The following is a 27553-nucleotide window of genomic DNA, read 5'->3' on the forward strand; positions in this document are numbered from 1 at the left end:
TTGGAGGGGTGTTAGAGGGTGTAAGAGGGGTCTGGATAATAAATCACTGCATGTTGCGCTAACATGGATAACATTGATACATGCATACAACAAATACATTACATATAGAGCCTGAAGTTTTCGGGAAATATTTTTTCTAAATTCAGGGGGTAAAAATCGGGTAAATAAACGTGTGCACTAAATTCATCCGAATTCGGGTGAAAAAACTGGTATGCTAAATTCGGGGAGAAATCGGGCTCACTTACTCAAACTGTAGTGGTTTGGTACAAACGGTGATGTAACTGCATTTGCTGCCAAAAAAAAAAGTTAATGCATTCCTACAGACATCCCAGTGAGGGGAATTTGCCGGATAAAAATCGCGGGTTTCACCCTAAAGGATGAACCTTCAATTCGGGGTGCAAATTCGGGGAAGAATCGGTGAAAACCCTAAAACTTCAGGCTCTAATTACATACTAGGTTTAAGTACACGGGACGCCAGGGAAGGAAGTTCTGATAATTGCTGCCCTGTTCTTAGTCTCTTTCAAAAGGATTTCGCAGTTCACATAAATGGCAAACATGTTCCATGTCAAGGAAAACACACACACACACACTCAACCATATTCCCATCAAACACATACAGCTGTTCATCATCAGGCGGGAGTGAGAAAGCAATGATGTTCTGTGCTTGGCTGAGATTGCAATGGTCAACAATCACCTCCTTGCACACGAGGTAGACATTGCTTGTTTCGACACACTTATAAATTCGCTGCACCTCATAGAAATGACCACTGTTTGCTTTTATGAACCTAGCACATGTCTCCTTGGGCCTATCATACTCCACACTGTGGACAACGCAGTCACGAATTTGCATTCTGAGGAAACGTTCAATACGCGGAACATGCCCCACATCCCTCAAAAAGACACGTTCAATCGAATTTGTCACATTAATGGGCAACTGGGGGGCCCCAAGAATGTACGGGACAGAGCATGGTTTCCTGATGGCCCCTGAAGTTATTATAGAGCGGGACCCAATATTCAGGAAGCCCAATGGCATTGGAAAGCATGTCCATTTTCTGCTCCATCAGGCATCTTTCTGTAACCTGAAGAGGGACACCGTTAGATGCCGTCACTTTTTGCACAAGTTTTCCATTGGCTCCTTCGAAGGGGAACATGGAACTAGCCCACAATGGCCCCAAATTTCGCACTGCGTGCGGTAGGTGTGATAACTGATGAACATTAAATGTACATTGTGCTTCACCGTAAAGCTGTGACATCCTCGAACAGAAATCATGCAGGGGATTCTCTGCATCATCAATGTCACGCTCATGTATGCGGTGCTGCAGAAGAAGAAACACAGCACGACATAAAGCGGATACATGCGAGAAGAAACGTGGGGGAAGGACGCCCTGAACGCAAGGAAGGCAATAATACAGAAGCCAGAACTTCCATTCTGTTGCCTTCCACATGGCACGGTCCTTCAAGGATCTGGGAAGACGTGTGAATGTAACAGATGGACGAATATTCAAGAGCCGCGAGTCCAATTCATCAACTGACCTACCAATGTAGGCAGGCGAGCTACAGTGGCTGAGCCACACTTCCGTCACTTATTTCACTGCATCCTCAAGGACACAATGCATATAATCAGGGCAGACGCCCCAATCGAGGTCAAAGCCCTGGAGACGAACTATTGGGCTCAGTCCTTTGATTCCATTAACAACATCACCAGACCTTGTGGCTTTCTTCATATCACGAACGATGTCACTGTGTTTTCTTTTCTGGATGTCGTCCCTGTGAGTGTACCTCAGGCTTCGTGAAACAAGTAAAGAAAAAGGGATGCTGCATTAAGCTGTGGCATGTACACGAAAACAAAACGTTATTTGCTAGCACGTTGTAACCTTGCTGTTATATCAGTTATTGCTGCACTGACGTTATGGTCCCGAAAGTGCAATTAGGTTTTATAATGTTAACGCGTGTCTATCAGACCAAGAACGCAAGAACTGCAACTGCCAATGCTTTTACAGATTCTACCACAAGAGCGCTGCACAGGAAAAATATTGAGATGTATTATATCGGTACTTTGAAGTCGGCATCACACGAGCGAATTCATGCAGAAACAACTTGATCATGCAAAACAAATTAAATACAAGTGGTGATAAGCCATAATTGCTAGAACACTCTTGTTATGGCTATAGTTACATGTAGCGAAAATTAATCATAGCATTTCAGTATCGTTCATTCGTTCTGTACACAGTTCTCGCAGGATGCAATAAATGAGTGTGCTCATGGTGAAGGATTAGAAATATTGACCATAATAAATATGCATAGTACACACCTTCAGTATGAACACCAGGATGGTAGCACCACGGACAGCCATGAAAACCATTGAACTGTTTCATGTTGAGCAATGATGCACGAGCAGGTGAGTCAATAACAGCACACACCGCATAGACTCGTGACATAATCCTCTCTCCACTTCTGTTCTGCAACGTCACAATGCCGCTAAATGCATTCACAAAGGCCTTTAGAAAAAGGAACATGTTGGGATGCTTGTTGGAGAACCACAGACCAGCGAGAATGACATTCTGCCACCTCGGTACAGTTGGATGCTCATTGACCAGCATATCAATTGGCCACAGCGAAGATGTAGTTGATTTAAAAACAGGTGAGCCATCCGAGCTGAATGTGACTGTAAGATCTTCTGGCTTACAACCCAGTTCTTGCCTAACCTTCTTGTACAGAGTACCGCTAGTAATATACTTGTATAAACACCAGATGCAGCAGAAGGTATTGCCTCAAGGTTCTCCAAGAGAAGTCGTTGGCAGCTTTTCATCAGTAGCAGCTGTGCCTTCAAATTGAACAAGATGAAGAATTGTCCATTTTCCAGCATCTGCTTCGTGGTGTACTTTATTTTGCAGTGTGAGCATTCACGCTGTTCTAAGACGTCATGCTTCGTGCTAAGACGTATGCTTCGGTTCCCCAAGGTAACTCTCGCATGTCTTGCAATAGTAATGAAACTGCAGCATGGCATTTTTTGTGCGGCTCCACAGCTTTCGAAACATGTATTTTGAGTTGGGGAGCACATGACTTCCGAGTAACGCATTGATGAGCTTCAGTAGGCCGTCAATTTGTGCCCATGAGGGGCCTGCCGTTACTGTATATGCCAGGATAAGCAGTAGTGCCTGAGCCTTTGTTACAGTGCTTCCAGGTAATATGACATTGGAATACTTTTCCATGAACATTTTCATGTCTGGGTCAATATCCACTCCTGCTTCTTCTTCACTTGGAGCGTCGTCATCGTCGTGCTGCTGACGATGTACTAAATGGAGCAGGTCTCCATTAATTACTTGGCTCTCCATGACGGTAGGTTCACTAATCTCTTCTGTGCCCCCCAACACCCTCACGTCGTCATCCCAAAAGTCTAGGTCATCAGTTTCAAGTTCACATGACGGGTCGTAGTCTATATTGAAGTTGGCGGACGCGTCGTCGTGGCGCTCCCACGCTACAACCCGCGAGGATTCACCAACACATGTTACCTGTGAGCTTTGGTGTTCCCGAAGACGTTCTCGTCTTTCTTGTTCCGCTTTTCTTCGATACCTATTGTTTGCTGGGGAACACTGCAGTCCGTCCCTGGCTCCAGATAGCGCTTCTTGCGCGCCTTTGAAGTACTCATTACTCCTACCTATTACCTACAGTGGACGTCACGTAGAATCAGCAGAGACACGAAAGCTTCCCGTAACGCCGTCGTGTTGTTTTGAGGACCAAACTATAAACAGTCCATGATCAACAACAGGTAGGTAAGAATGTGATTACTGAAGCCACGATTTCCGAATTGCGAGACACAAGAGCAGCAATGTTTTCAGGATGACGATAGTGATGCAGCCCATGCAGCGGTTGCGTCAAGTACGGTTATTACAGTTTCTGATTTGTCATGAGGACACAGCAGTAAAATATACTGGCGTGAAGATAATATACAAACGGTAAAAGCTGCTCAGTGGACATCCTAAAACAAGTTAGTTGCGGCTTACATGCGAGCACATGTGGACGTTGAAAAAGCAAATATACAGGTTGTCCCAGAAAAACGTGTCATTGAACTATAATTTAAAAAAAAACTACACCACCTAGAGTCATGCGGTCAATGGCATTAGTTTTTACTGGGTTTTTGCCACCTCCTCGTGTGAATGTCGTGTAACGTAAGTTTAATTATGTAAATTTTTGCGAGCTTAAGTCGAAAATTTGCCTAGTAAAGGTCACTTTTTTACCCCACCAATGTGAAGAGCGTGTCTAATTTAGTCAAATTAATGATAATGGACAGGGATATTCAGGAGCTATCCCATCTGAAAAAATAGCCGAACATCATGCTCTACGGAGGTCGCACAGAATAGCGCACATTGAATTTTTCAGCGCAATCTTTGTCAGTCCGACGAAAGGAGGTTGGAAACCCAGCCCACCCCGACATCGCAGAAGGAGATAAAACAGGCACGGCTTATCACGTCCAACTTTCGCTGGGATAAGGCTTTCCCTCTCCCAATTTTGGGAACTGTTACTTTTTTTACTATCACTCTGTGGGCTGGCTTCGGAACCTCCTTTCGTCGCACTGAGAGCGATTGCGCTCAAAAAGTCATCGTGCGCTATGGCCCGGTGCTCCGAAAAGCATGATATTCGGCTTTTTTTTTCGGATTTTTTCCGATGGGATAGCTCGTGAATATCACTGTGAATTATCATGAATTTGAGTGAATTCGGCACGCTCTTCATATTGGTGGTGTAAAAAAGTGACCTTTACTTGGCAAATTTCCGAGTTCAGTTCGCAAATATTTACATAACTAAACTAGGAGTGCATGACATTCACATTAGGAGGTGGCAAAAACCTAATAAGAACAAATGCTGTTCACCGCATGATTCTAGGTGGCGTAGTTTTTTTTATTATAATTCAATGACACATTTTCTGGGACACCCTGTATACTAGGACTCACAGGAAAATATGCACTAAGATGAAATTGGTATTGCGTGTAAAATAAATTTACCGCTGATATACCTTTCTGATACCAACATTCGCTGGTTGCGTGGATGATAAGACTGACAATCGCCATGTACGAAACTGCGGCGGTGCTTCGACAGTGTTTATATGTGTTTTATCCAATCCAGTCCGATATCCACTTCCCGCTTCCACATTTTTGGCATGATTTGGCATGTTTAGAGTGTGTTAGCTACCCACACGTGTTGTACAGGTCCCGACAAAAGTTTACGGAACACGCGAGCGGCGTATTTTTTCCTCGGTACGATACCCTAGCGGGAAGCGGAAGCTGGCGAAATCAGGCCAGTTCACTGCCTCAGAGGGGTGGACGACTGCGCTCTTAGCGACACACAGCGGTAGTTTCGGTACGATTACTGTTGTATGTGCCCGCGAAGGGAGTTGGATTTAACTGTTCTGCTCGTCAACAACACGTGATTCAACTATTGTTGAGACAGAGAGCTCGCCGCTATCATCGTGAAAACAAGGATGAATCATGGTGGCAACACTTTACGGTGTATTACTTTTATTGGAAAGCTATGATATGTAGACAAGAGAAAGAAAGTGTGAAAGAGAAAGAAAGAAAGAGTGAAAGGTGTTGCTTTATTATGGACGACGCGTGACGAGCTGATAACCAATTCACGCTGACATTGATAATTGATTGATTGATAAACAAATGACGTTAGTCACGAGTCGTTGACGAGCAGAACAGTTAAATCCAACTCCCTTCGCGGGCACATACAACTGTTCTGCTCGTGGCTGAACACAACGCCCCTGCACAGGTTCCATTTCAGTATTGCCCAGCTTCAGAAGATGAGCAAAATTTCGATTTCCCGTTTAATGGTAGGTACCTGTGAATGTGCTTACACTGTTCTTTCTCGAAGTCTGTCGGCCACTGCACATGTGATGCAACTGAATGTGTGTATCTCACATGTCGTAAATGGGAAAACTGTTAATTTTAATAAGATTAGAAGTGTGTTTTTAAGGAAGTTGCAAAGAAAACAGCTGAAGTCAAGAAAAACTGCACCAAGTGTGATGGTGACAATATTCAATTGCATTACCTACAACTCACTGAAATTTCCCTGCCTGTTTTTCTTTTCCAACAGAGAGTCCCTGCACACGTGACGTTGAAAGAGAGGACGCCCCTCAAAGGTCACCACGTGTTAGGAGCGTAGTAGCAGGTTGAATTTCATATCCTATTGTTTGCTTTTGTATTGCTTGTAAATGGGAGCTAGTCCTAAACTAATCAAGGGTTACCATTAAAGGCTTACCATTAAATGCTGCTTGCCTTGGCTAACAAAGTTGTTGCACTGCCTCGGTCTGAGGGCGTGTGTTAGTGAGAAAGATGCAAGAGAAAATGTGAATAGCGTGATTGGTCAGTCCCCAAGTACTTCCAGTGTGACTCACTAGAAGGTCAAGGTGTAGCGTCACCATATTTGACAGGAAATCAGAAGACCCAGGTTGGAATACTGGCATCAGCATTTTTCCTGAGCTGTTTGATAAGAAATATTATATTTTTCTTTCACTCATTTTAAATGCTGTGCTCAAATTTCACAGGTGACTTTTTGTATAACTCTGCACAAGGCTCTGTCATAAGTCAGACAGAGAAGGTCTCATGCCCTCAGAATTCACCAGCCCATATGCCAGCACCACATGGCAAGTATGCCGCATGCAGTTAAGTTCCTTCTTCGGGTAGGCCTTGAAATGATGAGATGGTGCGTAGTATCACGCTCGTAACGCATGCTTTTCTCACTCACTTGCTGCATTTCGTATATTTTTGCTGGGGACAACTTGTACAGGCAGAGAGAGTGGTAATGCAGACGCTACTTGGGGTCAGTATAGGCTGCACACAAAATACACAGCTTACAGCCCCGCATGCACAGTAACAGGAACTTTTCAATTGTGTAACAATCCACCCAAAAGGTTGCACTTGCAAATCAGCGCATTTGTAAAATGTAACGTATTTGAAGACTTCCACATGTGTGAGCATTGTATATATGCGGCTGTCATAATGAAATAAGTGCCTATTAACATGCCTAAGTGCTTTTAATTAAGTGCCTTTCCATTGAGTGACGATAAACATGTCTCAGGGTTGATGATGCGCATTTTGCCTTTCAATGCATATAAACATGGTGTCTGCCCATCATGGAACATAGTGGTCATATTTTACTGAAAATTTTCATGTACCCAAGACACTATCACCATGGTTGAGTGGCAGGGTAACGAGACAAGCCACATCGTACCCCCTGAGATGCCACCTCGGGATGGCAAGTATATAATTTGTTTTGTTAATTTTTGTTCAATGAAAGTGAGACCAAGTAGAGGATTACACAGAGCGTGCATTAGGCATTGTAACTTATTAATCCGGGGTGTTTTTTTCCCTGCAATCAAAAGTGCTGTGTTGTTTGCTATATGGACAGTGGATATTGTTTCTTAGTGACTGTTCAATGCACTAATTTCAGCACCTGAAGTGTCCTTGGATGCACTGAATCCTGCTGACGGCTCTGCAGAAGGCTCAAGCATGGTAAGACTTCTGAAATGTTCATAATGCCTTCTTGACATGGATAATGTTCAAGTTTTACACTTTGCTAGTCTCACACATCATCTTACATATATACCCTGGGGAGTTGCTAGTGGTGATTTAATATTGGCTTAAGCTAACAAGCGCCTATAGAGTAATAAGTCAATGTGTGTACGGGTACGTAAATCCCGATCCGCACCCGCAAGCATGCAGCCATTCTGCACACCTCGTCCACAGTGTCGAAACGCCTCAAATTGTTGTGTGAATCAAAAATGGAGTTCTGCCTTTTTTTTTTTCCGGCCCAAACATCTTTGAGGAAACTCACATTTATGGCAGGTGACAACCTTCCGAAATTTAACCACCTCAGCTCCTGTGTTACATCCACTTCAATTCCTTTCACTTTGTTTCCTTATAAAGCATGTATTCACTATGTTTAACTTAGCTTCCATTTCTTCCATGCCCTTTCCAAGAATCTCCTGCTTGTGCCGAACATATAGTTTCACCACACAGTGGTGGTGTATTACCATTCTCTTTAGATAAGACATATTGCTTCACTGCACCAACAGCAATCAATCACCACTATAATTTCTCATTTCAGGTGGACCTTGGAAACAATATTTTCGTCCCTAAGGACAAGTGGGAGGTTCTGCACAGGCAAGAAGAAGAGACAATATTTGTAAAAGAGTTGGCGGTAGCCATATGGGGAACAAATGTTCTGGCACAGCGCACATAGAGTGGGAAGCTCTCGAACAGGGCGAAAGCAAAGGGCAAGACAGAGACTTTTCCGGCATCGTCACCTGTGAAGGTGCAGGCAGTCCGCAGTAAGTATAGCACTTGCAATCTGTGTTCCATGTGCATTGTCCCCCTGGTTTGTTGGTCCTTTAATAACAGCACAGAGCGATGTGTGCGTAATTATCTATGAAGGCAAGTACAGTGCTGTACTTGGTGTTTCATGAGTGTTCCCGGTTCACTTTATACACTAACTGTGCTATCGGAAGGTTTTCTTATCAGTGAGCATGCCCGAGACATTGGCCAAGAACTCAATATGCTATGGGAGTAGGCGCGTTCGAGTAGGAGAGTTCGGGCTGTCTCTCAGATTTTCCAGTTTGCCTCACGCACATATGGAACGGTCTCATTGGATCGCTCTCAAATAAGGCACCACAACAACTGGTTGAGTGGTTAGCGTGCTGACCATATCACGTTGAGACTGCAAGGTACTCTGGTTTGGATCACGGTGCTGGCTGTTCACACATATGTCAGCACAGTTCCCTTAGATGTCGGCCCAGGACGCACATTCCCCAGGCCGTCAGTCATGACGTTGCCTACCTCTTTGAGGCCGACAACGGCAAGCCCATTGACCAGCACAACCACCTCGTGAGGTCCACGTTGCTTCATCCTTTTCACCATAGTGTTGTGGCCCGTCTTCTAATACTCCCTTATTGCTGCTTTCAGTGTAGACAGGCGCTTCTTGACATGCTGTCTACAATCTTTTTTTTCTTCTCTCATGTGCAGTCGTACTGTTAGAGCATATATTGAGTGACTCATTTGCGTGTGCCCATTAATTAAATCAAATCGATGATATGTAAATTCAATGCCTCAGAGGTTCCAAAGTTGTCCAATGTAAAATTTCATAGTCGAGTTGTATTTATTTCAGTATATAGAATTTAGCGTCTCAGTGCTTGGTTCTTGGCTGATGTCTCTGGCATGACCACTAAAAAGACAACTTTTTCCCAATAGTGCTGCCCGTGAGTGAATTATTCAGCCGGGGGACCTTCCCAAAACACCCGGTACATCTTTAAGGGTGTCCGAACTGAAGGTGTGATCCGTGTAGTGGGTGCCTGAAATACATGTAACTGGAATATTTCATTTTGAAACAGTTGGAAACATTAGAAAATGAATTTAATCAGATTCTGCAGCCACAGCTGGACGCTCCCGCCTAAATTTAGGCCAGAGTGTGGCAGGCTGTGCGTCACAAAATGCAGTCTTCCGAGTCCCAATCTGCTACAATGTCGCTTGAAACATCTTTCTTCATACTTTCCGCAGCATCGCCGTCAGTGTATTTCCGGTACTTTCTCAGACTGCCTCATGAATGCAGTGGGGTCACAGCCATCCGCCAGCCTTGAACTAACTATACGCTATCATCCGCGTGCCTCCCGGCAGCCAGATTCCAGACAAAAATGCATATGTTGAGCCTTAAACTTCACACCATAGCTCCTCATACTCCTGTACCAGCTCGTGCCATGATAAGAAGCGAAGTGGCGTTTTGGGATATCGCTCAGTGAACAGGGCGGGATGCCGAAAGCGGAAGCCACTATCATGAGCGTAAGATTGCACGAGAAGTTATTGGCGATAATCATATACAATGGCAAATAGTACATAACTTACTCAACATCACTTCATATTATAACAACACACTGTGCTCGTTGGCTGAATTCCTTATATAGAAGAGATTTACTATAATATGCAACATCCCTGCTTGTAATGAGCTCATTATTTTTGTGCACATATGTTGGTTTTCATTCTTATCTTCCCATGCACTGCGCAGTTTGAACTTCTCTTGCAATTAATTCCTGTGCTGCATCTTGTTTCTTTGTAGGTGCTTTTGTGAACTTCCTTTGCACCAGAAAGAATATCATAGATAGTGAAGAAATCAAAAAGAGAACTGCGAAAATGAGGGTATACCTCAGCCCAAAAAATTGTGATTTGCGCCGTCCAAGACGAATGAATGTGTAAAATATAAGTTTGAAAGTGTTCTGAGTCCTTGAGTGTACCTCTGTGTTTGATGTTTGGCATAAGCATCTCCTCGTCTGCCATATGCCAGCCATGACAGATCTACACAATGTCAAATCACAAGAATGTTGTGACTTGACACTGTGCAAGAAACTTGCACAAATCTGACATTGTGTGGCATTTAACCAGCCGGTGCTGGTGGCCATTCAACCCACCAAAGCTGGTGGTCCATTCAGCCAAATCACGGCTGGTGGTCCATCAGCCCACCAGGGTCCAAAAACACACCAAAACATCTGGCCTGGTTGCCCACCAGAATTTTTTTTTTGATAGGGTAATGCGGGAAGGAATCCCACCGGGCCCAGCGAAGGTAGAAGCTGTTAATTATCGTAGGCCGAGAAATGTTCGTGAGGTGCGACGCTTTCTAGGACTCACTGGGTATTTCAGAAAATTTGTGCCGCCTTACGCGCTGAAGGCCCGACCGCCAGTTTGTTTGTTGCCAAGAGCTTGTTTGGGCTCATGAACAAGAACATGCACTTGAAACCCTCTATCAGGAGTTGACTAAGGCACTCGTGCTGGCCTTACACAACCGAAACGCGGAGACAGGATCTCCACACGGACCCCTCCCAAGAAGGTCCCGCAGGTATGCTGCTTCAGAAAGGAGAAGACGGCGAACTCTGGCGATACGGGAGAAGTGAAAGGCTTCCAACTCAAGGATGGTATCCTATACAAGATCGGCGAAGACCAAGATTGCGAGAGAAGATTGCAGTTCGTCATTCCCAAAAGCAATAGCAAGAGGATAACCATCAAACATTACGATTTCGTGGGACACAGTCACGCGGAGGAAACCGTGAACAAAATGTTAAGGCGCTACTGGTTCATCGGAGTACGCAAGTACACTCTAAGAAAAAAAGGAGTACTTTTACTCCTTTTGGGGACTAAATGCATTGCCACAAAAAATAGTCCCTTTCAGGAGTAAATGCACGGGAGTAAATGAATATCACAGGGTGGAGACTGCATTTCACGCGCTGTTGTAAGAGTCCCAGGTACATAATTGGTGTGCATGCATGAAAATACTTTGAAGCAAACCGTCAACCGTGATATATCGAGTGATATAAAATCTTGCGACATACATAGGGCACAATTTGCGAAGAAAGTTGCGCTAACGGTTTCTTACTCTGTGTGGCTGGAAAATTGCTACGTTGTCTGAGTTATACAGCCTTATGCCGTTCAAATAGACCAAGTGCACATATATACGTAGACTGTTGCATTCAGGAGACCATTCGCGAAGTTCAGTGACAATTTGCAGTCCTGGGGAGTAAATGTCGGGACTAAATGTCGGGTTAGGGGACTAAAATGGGGAGTAATTGCAATCTAGGGGAGTAGAAGCTGCAATTAGTCCCCTGAGTGTATGTGCAGCGGCACATTTCGCAATGCGTAGAATGCCTACTTCACAAGGGGAGTCAGGTAGGAAGGCGGGCGAACTCTATCCAATCGTTCCAGGGCGCCAACCGTTCGAAGCTGTACATATGGGTCACCTAGGTCCATTCGTACGAAGCACACGTGGCAACCAGGAGTTGGTTGTGATTGCTGACAGTTGCAGCAAATTTGTGCAACTTTGTTGTGCGACGAACACGACAACAAAGAGCTCTCTGAGAGCATTAAGCGACTACATCAATTTCTCCGATGTTCCACGGAGGGTTGTCACTGATCGAGGAACAGGCTTTACGTCATCGCAAATCGAAGAATACTCCAAAGAAAAGGACATCCAAGACGTGAAAATCTCTACCCAACGTCCCCAGGGAAACGGTCAAGTCTAAAGAATACACAAGAGGGTTATCCTAAGTATTGCCATGGCTAACGAAAGACTGGAATAAGAACATCGTAGACATTCAGCGTAACATCAACGCAACACGCAGGAAGACCACCCAAGAAAGGCCATTCCAAACACTCTACGGCTTCAATACAAGGCACCACGACATTGAGTTGCATGCTGCTGATGATGATGATTGGGAGTTTTGTGGCGCAGCGACAACTAGGATCATAATGCGCAAAAACTCTGTTGTTGTTTAAAACAAATTTAACTTAAAAATAGACTGAATTTGTTTAAAATCAAAAGGAATCGAAAGGTGTTGGTTCGATAGGTGTGTAAATCACCATATAAAATGAGATAACTAAGATATTACAATTCATTCACGATGCCTATATCTCTTAAAAATAGGAAAACGTCCTCGAAAGGGATGAGAGCCTCATCCCCTAGTAATAATGCGGGGTGAGGGGGGATACAGCACTTGTAGAAGACACGAAAATGACGTTGGCGATGTGCCATAAAAGAATGGCAACTAATGAGTATATGCAAAATGGAAAGGTCTGCGCCACAATGTGCACACCCAGGTGCTTCCTCTCCTCGCAAAAGGTACCCGTGGGCCAAATGTGTGTGACCCAACCTTAACCGACTTGACGAAACCTCGTGTAGCCGGTTTTCAAATACTTGAACTGGGGCTCCAATTTGAGGTTTAACTGTGTGCAATTTGTTATCAGTTTGTCCAGACCAGAAAGCTTGCCACTTCCTGCTGATGATCCTTTTCAAATCCAGCAGTAGATCAGGGAGAGGGATTTCAAAAGCAGTGGTGTCATGACCATGGGGAGCAAGAGCTGCACGGTCAGCCCTCTCGTTGCCGCTTATACCGACATGGCTGGGTACCCAACAAAGTTTCAAACTGTACCCCATCTCATGTATGACATTTGCTATGTGCTGCGCACGTCTGACTAAAAGACTTTTGCGTGGCCTGATGTTAAAAATGGCATGAATGGAACTTAGTGAGTCTGTGTATATAACAGACGACGTTATCCGTCTTTCTACAATATGATTTAGTGCAACAATAATCGCATACATTTCTGCGCTGAAAATTGTCAGAACACTGCTCAAAGAATGCGATTTTATACATGTTGCTGAAACCATGGCGCACGATACTCCTGTAACAGTTTTTGAGGCATCCGTGTAAATATCAGTGTGTTCATCGAAGCCTTCCTTGAGGATCTCAAATTCTTGCTGTATTTCCACAGCAGGTCTCTCTTGTTTGTTAAATTTGGTTAACGAGGTGTCATGTGCCACGGGTGTTCGCCAAGGAGGGAGCATTTGTGGGGACTGTAGCGGGGGTAGATCGTTGCTCCGCGTAAAAGTATAGTGCTCTACATCCTGTTGGAGACGGATACTGTATACAGGTATGGCATTCGGTTTATTCATGAACAGACGTTCGGAACGTGTGCCCTCCACAAAGGGCAGCGCAGGATGCTGAGAGTAACCTTTAATTCTGAGCCCATACGACGCACCGAGATAAAACCGTCGTCTTTCTAGGGACCATTCGTTTGCTTGAACATAAAGACTTAGGACTGGAGACGTTCTGAAGGCTCCAAGGATCATCCTTAATCCGAGGTGATGCACTGTGTCTAATGCCTTCAAAACTGAGGGACGTGCAGACCTATACACGAAACATGCATAATCTAGCCTAGCACGGACAGTGGATATGTAAATGCGGTGGAGGGTTTCGCGGTCGGCCCCCCAAGACCTGTGAGAGAGGATTTTAAGCACATTTAAAGATTTTAAGCATTTTCGTTTTAAATTCTTCACATGGGACACGAAGGTAAGTTTTTTGTCAAAAATTAAGCAAAGAAACTTATGTTCATACTGAACACAAATATCCTGACCTTACATTTGGAGTGATGGATCCGGAAAAAGACCTATTGTTCTGGAACACGGTACGCAAACAGTCTTGCTGGGTGAGAACCTGAACCCGTTTTCAGATGACCATTTGGTTAGCCTGTTGATAGTCAGCTGGAGCTGTCTTTCGCACACAGCAAGGTTAGAAGACGAAACACATATTTGGAGGTCGTCTACATGCAAGGAATACGAGACGGATGGGGGTATAACTCTGGCAAGTGAATTCATTTTGATTACAAAAAGGGTGACAGTGAGGACTGCGCCCTGTGGGACACAATTCTCCTCTACGAAAGGTCTCGATAAAGTAGTGCCAAACTGAATTCTAAACAGTCGACCCTGGAGGAAGTCTCTGACACAGCGAAACAGGCGACCACGCACTCCCAGAGAGTGGAGGTCCCTCAGAATACCATAACGCCACGCTGTGTCATAGGCCTTCTCCAAATCAAAAAACACAGAAACACAGTGCTGTTTCCTGATGAAAGCTTCCCTTATTATAGTTTCTATAGGCGCAGAAGATGATCAGTTGTTGAGTGTGCAGCTCTAAACCCGCACTGAAACCGGTCCAGATATTGGTTTTGTTCCAGGTAGTACACAAGTCCACTGTTCACCATGCGCTCGAAGGTTTTTCCAAGACAGCTGGTAAGAGCAATCGGCCTGTAGCTTGATGGATCATATTTATCTTTTCCTGGCTTTAAGAGACGGATGACTGTTGCATTTTCAAGCTAGAAGGAAGCATGCCTTTTTGCCAGACCAGATTAAAGAAATCCAAAAGATGTCAAGGGAGGTGTCTGACAGATGGCTGAGCATAGAATAAGTGATGTTGTCTGGTCCAGGTGCCGTGGCTTTACGAGAAAAAGAGGCTTGAAGAAGTTCTGTTTTTGTAAATGGCTTATTGTAGCCACAACTGTCACCTGATACGCTTGAGTGTGTTTGTTTTTCCGCATGCTCCTTGAACCTTAAAAAGTCAGGTGTGTAATGGGATGAGCTGGAAACGTTTGAGAAGTGCTCACCAAGAGGATTTGCCTGTTCATCTATGCTCTTACAAACTGTGCCATTAACCTGTAGTAGAGGTACGGAAAAGCTTGCGTAGTCGCCCTTAATTTTCCTTAGTCTATGACACAGTGCTTTTGAAGGGGTGTTAGAGTTTAGAGAGGATACAAATCTTTTCCACGACTCCTCCTTGGCTCGGCGTCGCGTCCATCGGGCTTTAGCACGAGCTTTTTTAAATGCAAGCAGATTAGCACTTGTGGGGTATCTTCGAAATATTCCCCACGCTCGGTTCTGCTCCCTGCGTGTTTTCTCACATTCACTCGTCCACCAGGGTTTAGGACGCCTGGGGAAATTTCCTTTTGTTAGTGGTATGGATAGTGTAGCAGCATGAATAATTTTGTCTGTGATCACCTTGTTGGCCTCCTCCACACAGAGACGATCAAAAGATGAAGGTGCAAGTTCTCCCTCTTTGGTAAATAACTCACAGTCTGCTTCAGATAGCTTCCACCAGGGTGGCCGTGCTCTTTTATTACTGGTACCAGAGGATAACCGGAAAGTGATCGCTACCTCGAGGGTTTTGGTCGACTTTCCAGTGAACAAAGGGGTAAAGAGTGGGACTGCATAATGAGTTGTCAATTGCAGACAGTGACTGGGTTGCAGAGTTCATGTAGGTCGGCAACCCTCTATTTAACAAACAAATTGACCGGGAAAAGAGTATTCTTTCCAACATCTTACCACGGTTGTCAGTTTTGGCACTGCCCCACAAAGAATTGTGGGCATTAAAATCTCCCAAAATCATAAATGGTTGAGGCAGCTGGTTGCAAAGCTGCTCAAAGTCCCTTTGACGTACCCTAGCTGAGGGAGGCAAGTACAAAGAGCAGACTGTAATGATCTGGTCTAGGCAAATATGTATGGCTACAGCCTCAAGGTCTGTTACCAGTGGAATGTTCCTTGCAGTGACAGAGAGTGGTACGACAACAGCCACACCACCAGATGCACGTGCTGTGTGCGCATGGTCCTTGCGGAAGATAGTGTACTTACGAAAAGGATTTAAATTTTCCGAAGTTAGGTACGTTTCCTGTAAACAGAAACACATTGCACTGTTCTCCTCAAGCAGGTCATGAACGTCGTCCAAGTTTGAAAAAAGACCTCGACAATTCCATTGGATTATAACCTGTGCACCCATAAAAAGGATGGGAGAGAGAAGCAGCAAAATCCTTATCAAGTGGTCGCCAATACAGAACCCCGTGGACTGTTTGGAAATGAGTGTTATTTAGGGAGGAGTTATCCTTGGTGGAAGCACTTTCTGTGTACTTTTTGGTCTGCTGCCCCTACCTCGACTAGATATCATCTCTCTCTTTTCTTTCCCCTGAGAGAGTACACCTGGGATACTAGACGACGACTTCTGCGATAAGCAGTCCTCGTCGTCCATGTCCATGTCTTGCAATGTGGCCTGGGACTGGCCTGGTGTGGCCACATCCCAGATGGAGGCAGTGCCATCAACTTCAGTAGAAGTTGTGGCTGTCTCCGGAGGAGATCCAGAAACAGAAAGAGACACCTCGGTGTCCTTTCCCTTTTGTTGGGGAGTAGTGGGTAGAGACCCAGAAGTCTGGGTCTCTACAGATTTCCTCAGTGGTGCTACTCCCGTGCGCACCACTTTGGAGAAGGTTCCCTTTTTTGAAAACTCAACCTGCGCTTTTGCATCTCTGTACGAAAGATTCTGTGTCACTTTGACCTTCAGTATGTCTTTCTCTTCCTTCCACCGTGGACAGGAGCGAGAGTAGACAGGATGGTTACCTTTACAGTTTGCACATATGACATCCTTCTCACAGGTCTCTGCAGCGTGATCCGTGCCTGCGCATTTCGGACAGGTGGCCTGTCCACGACAGACCTGCGAGCCGTGGCCAAAACGTTAGCACTTAAAGCACCTCCGCGGATTTGGGCTGTATGGCCGGACGTGACAGTTGATGTAGCCGGCTTTAATGGTAGTGGAAAGCCTATGTAATTGAAATGAAAGGACAATGTGTTTAGTGGCAATCTCCTTACCGTCTCGACGCATAGTTATTCGCCGCGCTGTCACAACACCTTCATCCTTTAGACCTTCTTCGATCTCAGCATCTGAACAATCAAGAAGTTCATGCTCAGATATCACGCCCTTCACTATGTTCAGCGTACGATGCCTCGAAACCGTAACAGGTACGTCAGCAATTCTGTTCAGGGAAAGCAGAGTCGAACTTTGCTGTCGTGTCTGGACTTCGATCTGCAAGTCTCCTGTAGTCAACTTTTTCGCGGAACAGGACTTCCCTATGGCTTTTTCCAGTTCCTTCGCGATCGCAAATGGTGATACTTTGCTCAGGGGCTTAGACTCGTCTTCTCCATGGATGATCAGGACCTTTGCAGACCATGGTTCTGGTGTGAGGTCCAGTGATTGCGTTGCCAGTACATCGGTGCGGTGCCGCTTTCGGTACCGATCATGTTTTTTTTACTTTGAAGAATCCATAAAAGGAATGTTATGGTTCAGTGCAGTAGGTGCGTCGCCCACCATGGAGCCCAACAAGGCAACGTGACCCACACGCTAACGCCTGCCTCTGCGCTATACCCTAGTGCAGCTTCTGGAGAGTGAAAGGACTGCCCAAGGTTAACCCTTGCCGCCAAAGGTGAAGGGAGGAAAAAGAAGATAGTGAAGGAGTGGAGAAAGAAAAAGTAATGAAGGGGGAGATGGCGACTAGCTGAATAATCCTGGTCGGGCCTTCCAGGACCACCCGACTATGGGAAGCAGGGGCAAAAGCGGTATATTGCTTTCCCGGAGGGGCCCAACAACCTCCGGGTCCACTCAACCGCCAGGATCCCCCTTTCCCCAGACACGGGAAAGCCACGCACAGCTATACGTGGGGGTCTCCCTCCTGCGGCGACCCAACCGTGAGTGCAGGAGGGGGCTACTGCGGCTGCTGCCGGGCGATGGGGGCGCCAAGTTCCCGACGCCGGGTGAGTTGCGTGCACTGGACGCCGACGACGGACAACAGTCTCGTTTGGACGAAGTTAGCCGACAGCTAGAGAGTATATTGAGAAACGGTAAGCGCAACAAGAATACTGTTTTAATTTAAGACGAGGAGCTGCGCCAAAGTAGGACGTGGGCGACATTATTGTTGTAAATATTTGCAGACTCACACAGGAAGACCAACCAACACCCAACAAAAGTACAGGGGTCCGATGGTAATTCATGCCGTCCTTCCTAACGACACCTACCGCATTACGCAGTTAAAAGAAAGAAAAAAGAAAAGGGCGACGCAGCTTCTGTACAACAGCGCATGCTGATAGTTGACGCTCCGGCTTACATCTCGAGACGAAGCGAGCGAGACATCTGGCGACGATGAGTATGGTACAAAACCAGATGAATGAGAACACATTTCTTTTGTTAATGAATGGGGTAATCGGAATGGGACTTTCGGAGTCATGGTCAGTGAAGGACGGGTTATCTCATTTCACTGTGGTTTCGGAATCGATCTGTGGTCGATGCGACTGTCCCTTTAAGTGATTTTAATCTAAGATTTGATAGTTGGCCAACGTTGTCTAGTTTTGTACAGTGAATGTCCCCATGAATAGAACAATGTGAATGAACGGAAACTTTTATGAAGTAATAGTATGCGTTGCTCGAATTTTTCGTGTGCGCAGTGGCTCATGTGCAGTGACGTAGATGATGGAAGGGAGTCATTTTCACGCTTTTGACCATGTCATGTGGAAAAACGACTTAAGCGTGCTTCCATAGTGGTCGAATGACACACCACAGCATGTCAACCTCCATGCCATCAATCGAGTTCGCAATGCAACAGGGGTCGGATTCACAAAGAGGATTGTACTAATTTTTTCACTATGGTAACGATCACGAAAATCTGCAATCGTACCTAATGGCCTCCCGTTAGAAGTCGTCGTCCATCCCGAATTGTTTTGGTACTACAAATGCTCTCAGTCTTTGGGTAGCCAAGCTTGATAATGGATGCCATGCAATCAATGGCGAAATGTGTTCGACGACCCTACGGGGATATTCCCGGGATGGTCGTCTGGAGGGCTGTCAGTGTTACATGGGGGAGGGGGGTGCACCCATATTTGCAGTTTTTCTGGCTTCTTTGGCCTTTCTGACAGACAGTTTGGGAGTGTTACACGATCTGGGGGCGTGAGAGGTTGTTTGGAAAATTCCTGCAACCCAATTTTACGTAGCACAAAATTGAAGGCCTTGTTGAAAGTTAGCAAGCTAAAAAGTGCGCCATTGACGCTACGGGGGATGGTCTCCAAGGATCTGAGACAAGTGCAATGCCTGGACGCGCATCACAGAGTCTTTGTTTGCCGTCTCCAAATCTCCTGCTACCAAGTATGCTGATATCTTTCTTCACAAGACATCGGGAGCTCGCGCAGGATTCCGCTTATGTTCAGAAGATTTTTGTGACGCCCACCCTTCCTGAATCCACACTTTGTCGTAACTTTCCCGTACTGTACAGTTACGACAGATTTGGTCGCACGAGCTTTTTGTGAATCCGACCACCGGTCACCCTGATTTCGGTTTTCTTCGGCAAAGCCAATTACTTTCCGCTTAAACGTTGCCTCGTAGTGGGCCCGTCCTTGCTTTATCGTGACTGAATCACATTGAGTGAAATCGGTGAAGCCTGCAGCACTCTCCAGCAAACGAAATAATTTTGCGCCACATACCTGAAGACAACCATACAGGAAAACGTTATGCACTTCCACTTCACTCTAAACAAGCTTCAGGAAATTTCTAGCTAAAACAAGAAAAGAAAGCCAGAAAATTAGCGTTCTTCCGCTGCTACGTCGGCTCACACATTTGCGTGCCATAAAATATTGACGAGTGCTAAGGAATAGAATTATGTAGTTCACTTTATTAATTCGCAGACATAATGCATAATGGCAAAAGCTTGCGCAAAATGGGCAAAACATGTTGCAAGCCATGTGTCTCGAGTGCCTGTGCTATAGTCTGTCAAAGCCCCAACAGCTCTGTTCCCCTCAGTCTTTCCCACTGTGGCCTGCTTCCATGTGTGCACAGTTTTGGTAGTAGCCTTGTGACGCGGGCAGTAGTCTCTGACTGCAACACACATTTCCACAAAAAATAGGCGAAATACATATGAATTAGCGACCAATGACCCCAGTGCTTTGAAATATTGGAAGCGGAAATCGATTACTCTATGCAGATTTCGCTAACACCAAAGCTTTTGTCCTAATTATTAGAAAGTTTGAATTATCGGTCGGCGACTGTAGTTACTTGACTTTATTCACTTTCGCCAATTTAGGCCGTCACAAGCAAATAGCATGCTATGTCATTAAGTGTTAATCCGAATACATGAAGTGGGCTTTACGTATTCTAGTCATATGCTGAAGCCTCTCCTCAGACTGGCAGAGCAAACAGAAGAATTCCGACCATGTGAAAAGTCTAACATTAAAATTGTGGAACATCATGCGAAAAGTTCATCATTGAATTTGTTGAAATATTTAATTATTCCAATGTGTGTACTTAGAATCTGCCAAATGCACAGTCAGGTTCAGGTGTTGCCGTTAATATACATATTACTGGCAGATGCGCTGAAAAATGAAATTTCTAGTGCAAGCTCTGCAACCCGAAATTTATGAGAAAATAATTTTTCAATGCGGAAACAAGTCTGAGAAAAGGAGTCTGTATTTCAGGGAGCGATCCATTACAGGACGTTTCAAGTGATGAGGTCGTGATCATTGAAATATATTCAGAGCAAGCAACAGGTATGCTGTTGTGATGATCCGCTGTGCAAATGGTTATGTATCACAGTGGTGTACATTGTCGGCAAATTTAACGTGTTGTTCAGTTTCAGAACCCGAAGGTACACAAAGTGAAACACAGACGAACTCCCCGATGCAGTTGACCGGTAAGTGCGAGCGCAATGTTGTCGGAGTCATTGCTCGGAAGAGACGCACTACAAACTGAGCGCACACACAGGTTACTCTACACAAAATGTAGCAAACTTACAAGCCGTCAAAAAGGACACAAGGAACACCCATCTATGCAATTGTTTGTAGAATGTTGATCACTTGGCAGTGGAATTTTTACGTGACATATTCCGGATCTGATCGTTTAACAACAATAGTTGAGGCGGGAGCTGTGGCAGCATAACTGTCCTGTAATAGTTGGATTGGATTGAGGTTTTACTGGCGCATGAGCAACTAATGTCCTGTGAAAGTGCTTACCGCGAAAAGTAACTACATTGATTGTAGCAAATTTGTAGCATTTTGTAGCAATTGTAGCATTGATAGTGCCAGTGGTTGTCTTTCTTTTTTTGGACCCTCTTGCTTTACTTTTTGTTGAGAGTGACAGATTCTGTTCCTGGAGCATTTGTTGGTCTCTGCAAATTCAGTTACAGTGATGTATTTCATAACTTTCTAGCTATTGAGCATAACGTCATTAGGCATTTAGCCGAATCGAAGCAAAACACCAAGGAAGTTTTCTCCACACTCAAGGACATCCCAAAAAAATCAGCTGGACATCTTCCATAGGCTGAGCCAGCTTGTGGGACACTTTTTGAACAGAAAAAGACAACACGACGTTCCGTGTCTCAGGTTTTATAGTCGTTTGCAGCTCGCCTGCACCCTTGCACTTCTACTACTCACTTTGTATTCGCTTCGACTGCATAACTACTATTCCGTTCAGTTTCATAACTATTAAGAGAGAGGTCCCAGACATATTGTGCTCGAGCATGCGAGATCTCTTTCAAATTGTGGTCGATTGTTCTCAGGGAAACCTGTACAATTTCAAGAACTTTTGGAATTTTAGTTTGTTTGTGGAGTGATGCCTGAGATGTGATATGCAATTTTCTATTAAACAAACTGATCATGTTCCTCGTTTATCCCAATGTCCAGGTGCAATCATGCAGAGGGCTCACGGTGTTGAAGAATTGACTGTGCACAAGACAGTTGGGCGGTTCCTGGCCGGTGCAGTGGACAAGGACGGCAGGCGGCGAAGGCTAAAGGGTGTACTTGTCGTCACTGACGAAAATGCACTCTGTAATCAAATGTGTGAAATAAAATGTTCAGTGTGCAACAGTTTTGTCGATGTGTAAAGAGGGTGAGGAAATTTTTCAGAAGGGTCGGGGTCGCAGGTGTAACTTCTGCGAATAGCAAGAAATTAAACAAAAAGTAACAAATCAACCAAAAATTACATAATGGCAATACTGCCGCCATAATGGGGTGTGCATGGCAATATTGGCACGCCAATATTGGTCCCCAATATTGGACGAGTATTGGTCCAATCTTGGCGTGCTGCTTGGGAGTGTACCATTTTATATGTGCTTGAAAGAAGGACTAGAGCAGCATTCGAGCTGAGCTCAAGCAGCCGTGCTGCAACTTATGCATTTCATAGCCTTCTTTGATTGAAAAAAAGGTTAGCTTGAAGCGCAACTAGCGAAGGAACGGGTAAGACAAGACTTTACCCCACTCGACGGAGCCACCACACCTCCTTTCTCTTAAAAGACTTCGGGGGAGCTCTGACGGAAGGCATCGTGTTCCATCCTACCTTGCGGAATTCCAGGGCGAGGTCGTTGCCCCAAGGTATAGGTATATGATAGGTGATATGCAAAAGTGCTCAGACGATGATGATGATTAGGAGTTTAGTGGCGCAACGACAACAAAGATCATAATGCGCCAAAACTCTGATGTGTAAAATAAATTTAATTTAAAAATACACTGATTGTTTTAAAAGCACAAAAAATGTATTCAAATATTCAAGGGGTGTGTAAATCACTGCATAAGAAGACAACTAAGACACTACAACTCATTACTGATCCCGATATCTCTAAAAAACTTAAAACATTCTCAAAAGGAACGAGAGCCTCATCACCCAGCAGCAATGCTGGATGGAGAGGTACACAGCGTTCATAGAGGAAAGAAAAATGTCGTTAACAATGTACCTCGAGAAAAGGACAGGTAATTAGTAAATGCAAAATGGACAGGTCAGCTCCACACTCTATGCACGCTGGTGGGTCCTCTCCTTGTAACAGATGTTCATGGGTCATGAAAGTTTGACCCAATCTGAGCCGACTAAACAAAACTTCGTGCAGACGGCTCTGAAAGTGTTGTACGCACTTTCCAATGTGCGGTTTTACGGTGTACAACTTGTTGACGGTTTGTGTTTCCCAGAAGTCCTGCCATTTTTTCGTAAGGTCTCTCTTTAACTGACGGACTATAGATCACATAAGAGAAGTTCAAAAGCTGTGACATCGCTTCCCTGGGCAGAGGCTGCTGCGCAGTCAGCTTTCTCGTTTCCATATATGCCGACATGGCTAGGTACCCAGCAAAATGTTAAAGTGTAACCTCTACCATGTACGATACTTGCTAAGTATTGTGCACGGCTCACATGAAGATTTTTGTGAGTTTTCATAGTGTTAATTGCATGTACGGCACTAAGTGAGCCCGTATATATAACAGAAGATATTATGCGCATTTGTAAGACATGGTTGAGTGTCACGACAAAAGCGTATATCTCTGCACTGAAGATGGACAAGACACTACTAAGACAATGTGATTTTGTGCAGTCACCAGACACCATCTCACATGATACCGTTGAGCTGGTCTTGGATGCATCGGTGTAAATTTCAGTGTGGTCACCGAAGCTCTCCTTGAGAAGTTCAAATTCGTGCTGTATTGCAACAGCAGGACTTTCCCGTTTGTTGAACTTCAACAGTGAAATATCGCATGCATTAGCAGGTTGCCAAGGAGGGAGCAATTTGCTACATTGCAAGGAGAGCAGGTTGTAGCTCAAAAAAAGCGTAGTGTTCAGTGTTGCGTTGTAACCGCAGACTGAAAGGCATAACAGCACTGGGCTTGTTAATAAACAACCGTTCAAAACGGGTGCCCTCCACACAGGGTATACGGCGGGGTGTTGAGGATACTCTCTTACCCTCAGTCCGTACGACACTGCAAGATAGAAGCGTCGCCTTTCTAGAGACCACTCATTTGCTTCAACATAGAGTCTTTGAGCTGGGGAAGTGCTGAAAGCTCCAAGCACCAACCTTAAGCCGAGGTGGTGCACTGTATCCAGACATTTGAAGGCAGAAGGCCATGCTGATCCATAAACAAAACATGCATAGTCAAAATTGGAGCGCACAGTGCTCGTATATATGCGATGAAGGGTCTCACGATCGGCACCCCAAGACCTGTGTGACAGGATTTTCAGGATATTTACAGACTTGAGGCCCTTTGCTTTTAACTTTTTGATATAGGCTGAGAAGGTGAGCTTTCTATCAAAAGTTACTCCCAGGAACTTGTGTTCATCTCGAACAGCAATATCTTGGCCAGTCATTTTGAGTGTGGGTTCTGGGAATAGACCCCTAACTCTTGTAAAAGGAATACAGACCGTCTTGCTCGGTGAAACCTTAAAGCCATTTTCACACGACCACTTGTCTAACTTGTTAAAAGTCAGTTGAAGCTGCCGCTTACAAACAGTCAGACTTGAAGCTGAGCAGGACATTTGCATCGACGTACAAGGAATACTTGACTGATGACGGCATAACGCTCGCAGCGGAATTCACTTTCACTATAAACCGTGTAACGCTGAGAACGGAGCGTTGCGGGACCCCGTTCTCCTGCACGAACGGGGGAGACAGTGTAGCTCCCAGTTGCACTGTGAACACACGTCCTTGAAGGAAGTTGGAGATACAACGAAACAACCGACCGCGTATTCCCTATGCGCAGGAGGTGATCTGAGGTAGAACGGGAAGACCTGAACCCACATTGGTACTGGTCGAGGCATTGATTTTCCTCCAGGTAGTACATAAGCCGGGCATTGACAATGCGCTCGATGGTTTTTCCAAGGTCAGTGCAATAGGCCTATAACTCGCTGGATCCGAAGCTTCTTTCCGAAGAAGAGGAATGATGGTCGCCATTTTCCAGCTGGTAGGCAAGGATCCTTCTCGCCAGACAAGGTCGAAATAATCAAGAAGGCATTCTATAGAGGTAGTTGATAAATGACTGAGCATAGAGTAAGTGATACGATCAGGGTCAGGTACTGTGGCTTTACGGCAGCACAAGGCTCTGAGCAATTCTTGCATTCTAAAGGGCTGGTTATAGGCACACCTATCACCTGGACCACATGAAATGTTCTGTTTTCGGCATGTTGTTTAATTCTCATGAAGTTATCAGCGTAATGCGAAGAGCTTGACACATTTGCAAAATGTTCACCGAGAACATGGGCTTGCTCCTCCATGCTCTGAGAAACACTACCGTTGACCTGCAGTAAAGGGACAGAAAAACTGATATAGTCACCCTTAATTTTCCTCAACCGGTCCCATATTATTTTAGAACGGGTGCTTGAGTTCAGGGATGACACAACATTATTCTGAGAATCTTTCTTGGCTTGACGCCTTGCCCAACGTGCCTTTGCACCAGATTTCTTCAAAAGAAGTAGGTTTGTGTTTGTGGGGTATCTCCTGAAAATACCCCACGCCCGATTTTGTTGCTTGCGGGTGTTCCCGCAGCCACTCGTCCCCATGACTTAGGACGCCTTGGAAGGTTACCCTTTGTTTGTGGTCTGGACTGCTGGGCTGCATTTATAATTGTATTGGTAAGTACAGCGTTCGCCTCGTCAACATGGAAATGTTGAAAAGATTGGGTCAAGATATTGGCCTCTTTCGTGAAGACGCCCCAGTCTGCCTATTGTAGTTTCCACCGAGGCGGGTGTGTTGCAATGCTGCTGGTGGGGCCACGAAATGTGATAACAATTGGGAAGTGGTCGCTACCGCGCGGGTCGTGATCCACTTTAAAATCTAAAGAGGAAAAAAGGGAAGGACTGCAAAGAGAGATGTCAATTGCGAAGAGGGATTGTGTTGCAGAGTTTAGGTAGGTTGCTGACCTTGTGTTTAGGAGGCAAATTGACTTTGAAAAGAGAACTCTCTCCACCATTTTTCCACGGCTGTCAAACTTTACGCTGCCCCACAAGGGATTATGCGCATTGAGGTCGCCTAAAATCATGACGAAATTGCTCAGACGTCAGACAACAATGGAAACCGAAACTTTGTCGGCCATGCTGGCTGTGTCAAGCTGATGCATACAATACAGGAAGACGCATGTTAAACTGGAGCTTTCCCCTTTTGATCATGTCATGTAGAAAAACGGGCGTGCTTCCACAGTTGTCGAATGACACGTTTGCAACTTTATGTGCGTCGACGGCGCCTTCGTCTCGTCAGTGTGGTAAATATTATGCCTTTCCAGACGTGGCGTACGCTTTGCCTTCCTCACTGCTGACGAATTTCTGCGATTCAATGTACGTGAATTTTATTCCAGATGTATAGACGTATAGCATGTTTTAAAAGGAAAAGAAAGCGACGTGGTGCACGAGCGATGGAAATGTTTTGCGCGCGTCGTTCTACCTGTTGTTGATATTGGAACATCGCGCTACTTGTGAACAACTGCTTAGCTGTTGGTTGCCAGATATGTCTCTCAGACATATGTCGGCACAGTTCCCCTCGAAGTCAGCCCAGGACGCACATTCCCTCAGAGCGTTAGTCTTGACGTTAGTTTCACTGACGTATCACTGTGAGTAAAAGACAGTGGTACGTCTTGGGCAGTGATTTATCCAGACTCACCTAACGCTCCCAAAAATCTGCGAGACATCCCCAGAAGTGTGTGACATTATGCAATATTTTGTAAAAGAGCATAAAAATACGTACCCCATCATTGTAAGGTCACCGCCTGCAGATGAAATTCTGGGTAAATTACTAGTCATTAGGTTAAAAATTATTTCTTGCCCAGGTATGTATAGCATGTCCGTAACATCTAAATCAATAGTTACTCACTTTCATCACTTCTATTTCCCCTATTTCAGAGGTATGACATTGTATATGCACGAGAGACGTGCTACACAAGTAAAAAAAGACTGGTACGCCATATGCAGTGATGTAAAACTTTCAGTCGCACAGTAACTCTGTCATTGACCCTATCTGCAGATGCCCCGATGGGACTAGTGGTGCATGCTGCCACATTCTCGCTATCCTGCGTGTTCTAATCCTGTTAAAGAGCAAGGGCTTCAAGGAAGCACCACCGGAGCTCTCATGTACAGAGCTTCCACAGATGTGGAGACGTCCTCGATGCCACAGTATCCGTCCAATGAGTATAAGGGATGTCGACTGGAACAGCCCTCGTGAAGGAGGACAGCTTCTGCCCATAGGCACACGGCTATTTGATGCACGCGCTGCGAATTTGGAAGATCACGAGCAGCTGGAATCTTTTCAGAAGCTGGTGCAGACCTTGGAGACACTTGACACAACTGAATTTGCTCCTGTCCTCCAAGCTGGAAAGGGGTCTTTGAAGCATACAAAGCTCGGTTTGGCACCAGCTTCCTCTTCACTCTCCAATCAGCAAGTGACGCTGTCGTCAGGTTTCAAGACCCGGCTTTCTGATACTATGTACACTGAACGTGGCACAGTGACTTCAGTGGAGGGTTGTTCCTCTTGGATAGAGCGCTGGAGCACATATTCTCAGGCACATTCAGCGCAGAAGAACTGAGTACATTGTCAGTAAGTGAACGTTAAGGAAATATCGTTCTTTCTATTTATTGTGCTTGGCCGTGCCTGCCATTTCTTTG

General features: G+C 45.2%; 1 protein-coding gene and 1 long non-coding RNA gene across 2 annotated transcripts in view; one reads left to right on the forward strand and one right to left on the reverse strand.

Annotated features, from left to right (window-relative positions):
• LOC135388471 (tyrosine-protein kinase SRK2-like) overlaps positions 1-27553 on the reverse strand; it is a 509896-nt gene that overhangs the window by 300242 nt on the left and 182101 nt on the right. The window lies entirely within an intron of this gene.
• Positions 8316-20802, forward strand: LOC135387086 (uncharacterized). The gene is made up of 3 exons (XR_010420847.1): positions 8316-8329; positions 20635-20706; positions 20790-20802. It is a non-coding gene; the product is annotated as an uncharacterized LOC135387086 (long non-coding RNA).

Source organism: Ornithodoros turicata, chromosome 3 (assembly GCF_037126465.1).
Source record: "Ornithodoros turicata isolate Travis chromosome 3, ASM3712646v1, whole genome shotgun sequence".
NCBI classification, from domain to species: Eukaryota; Metazoa; Arthropoda; class Arachnida; order Ixodida; family Argasidae; genus Ornithodoros; species Ornithodoros turicata.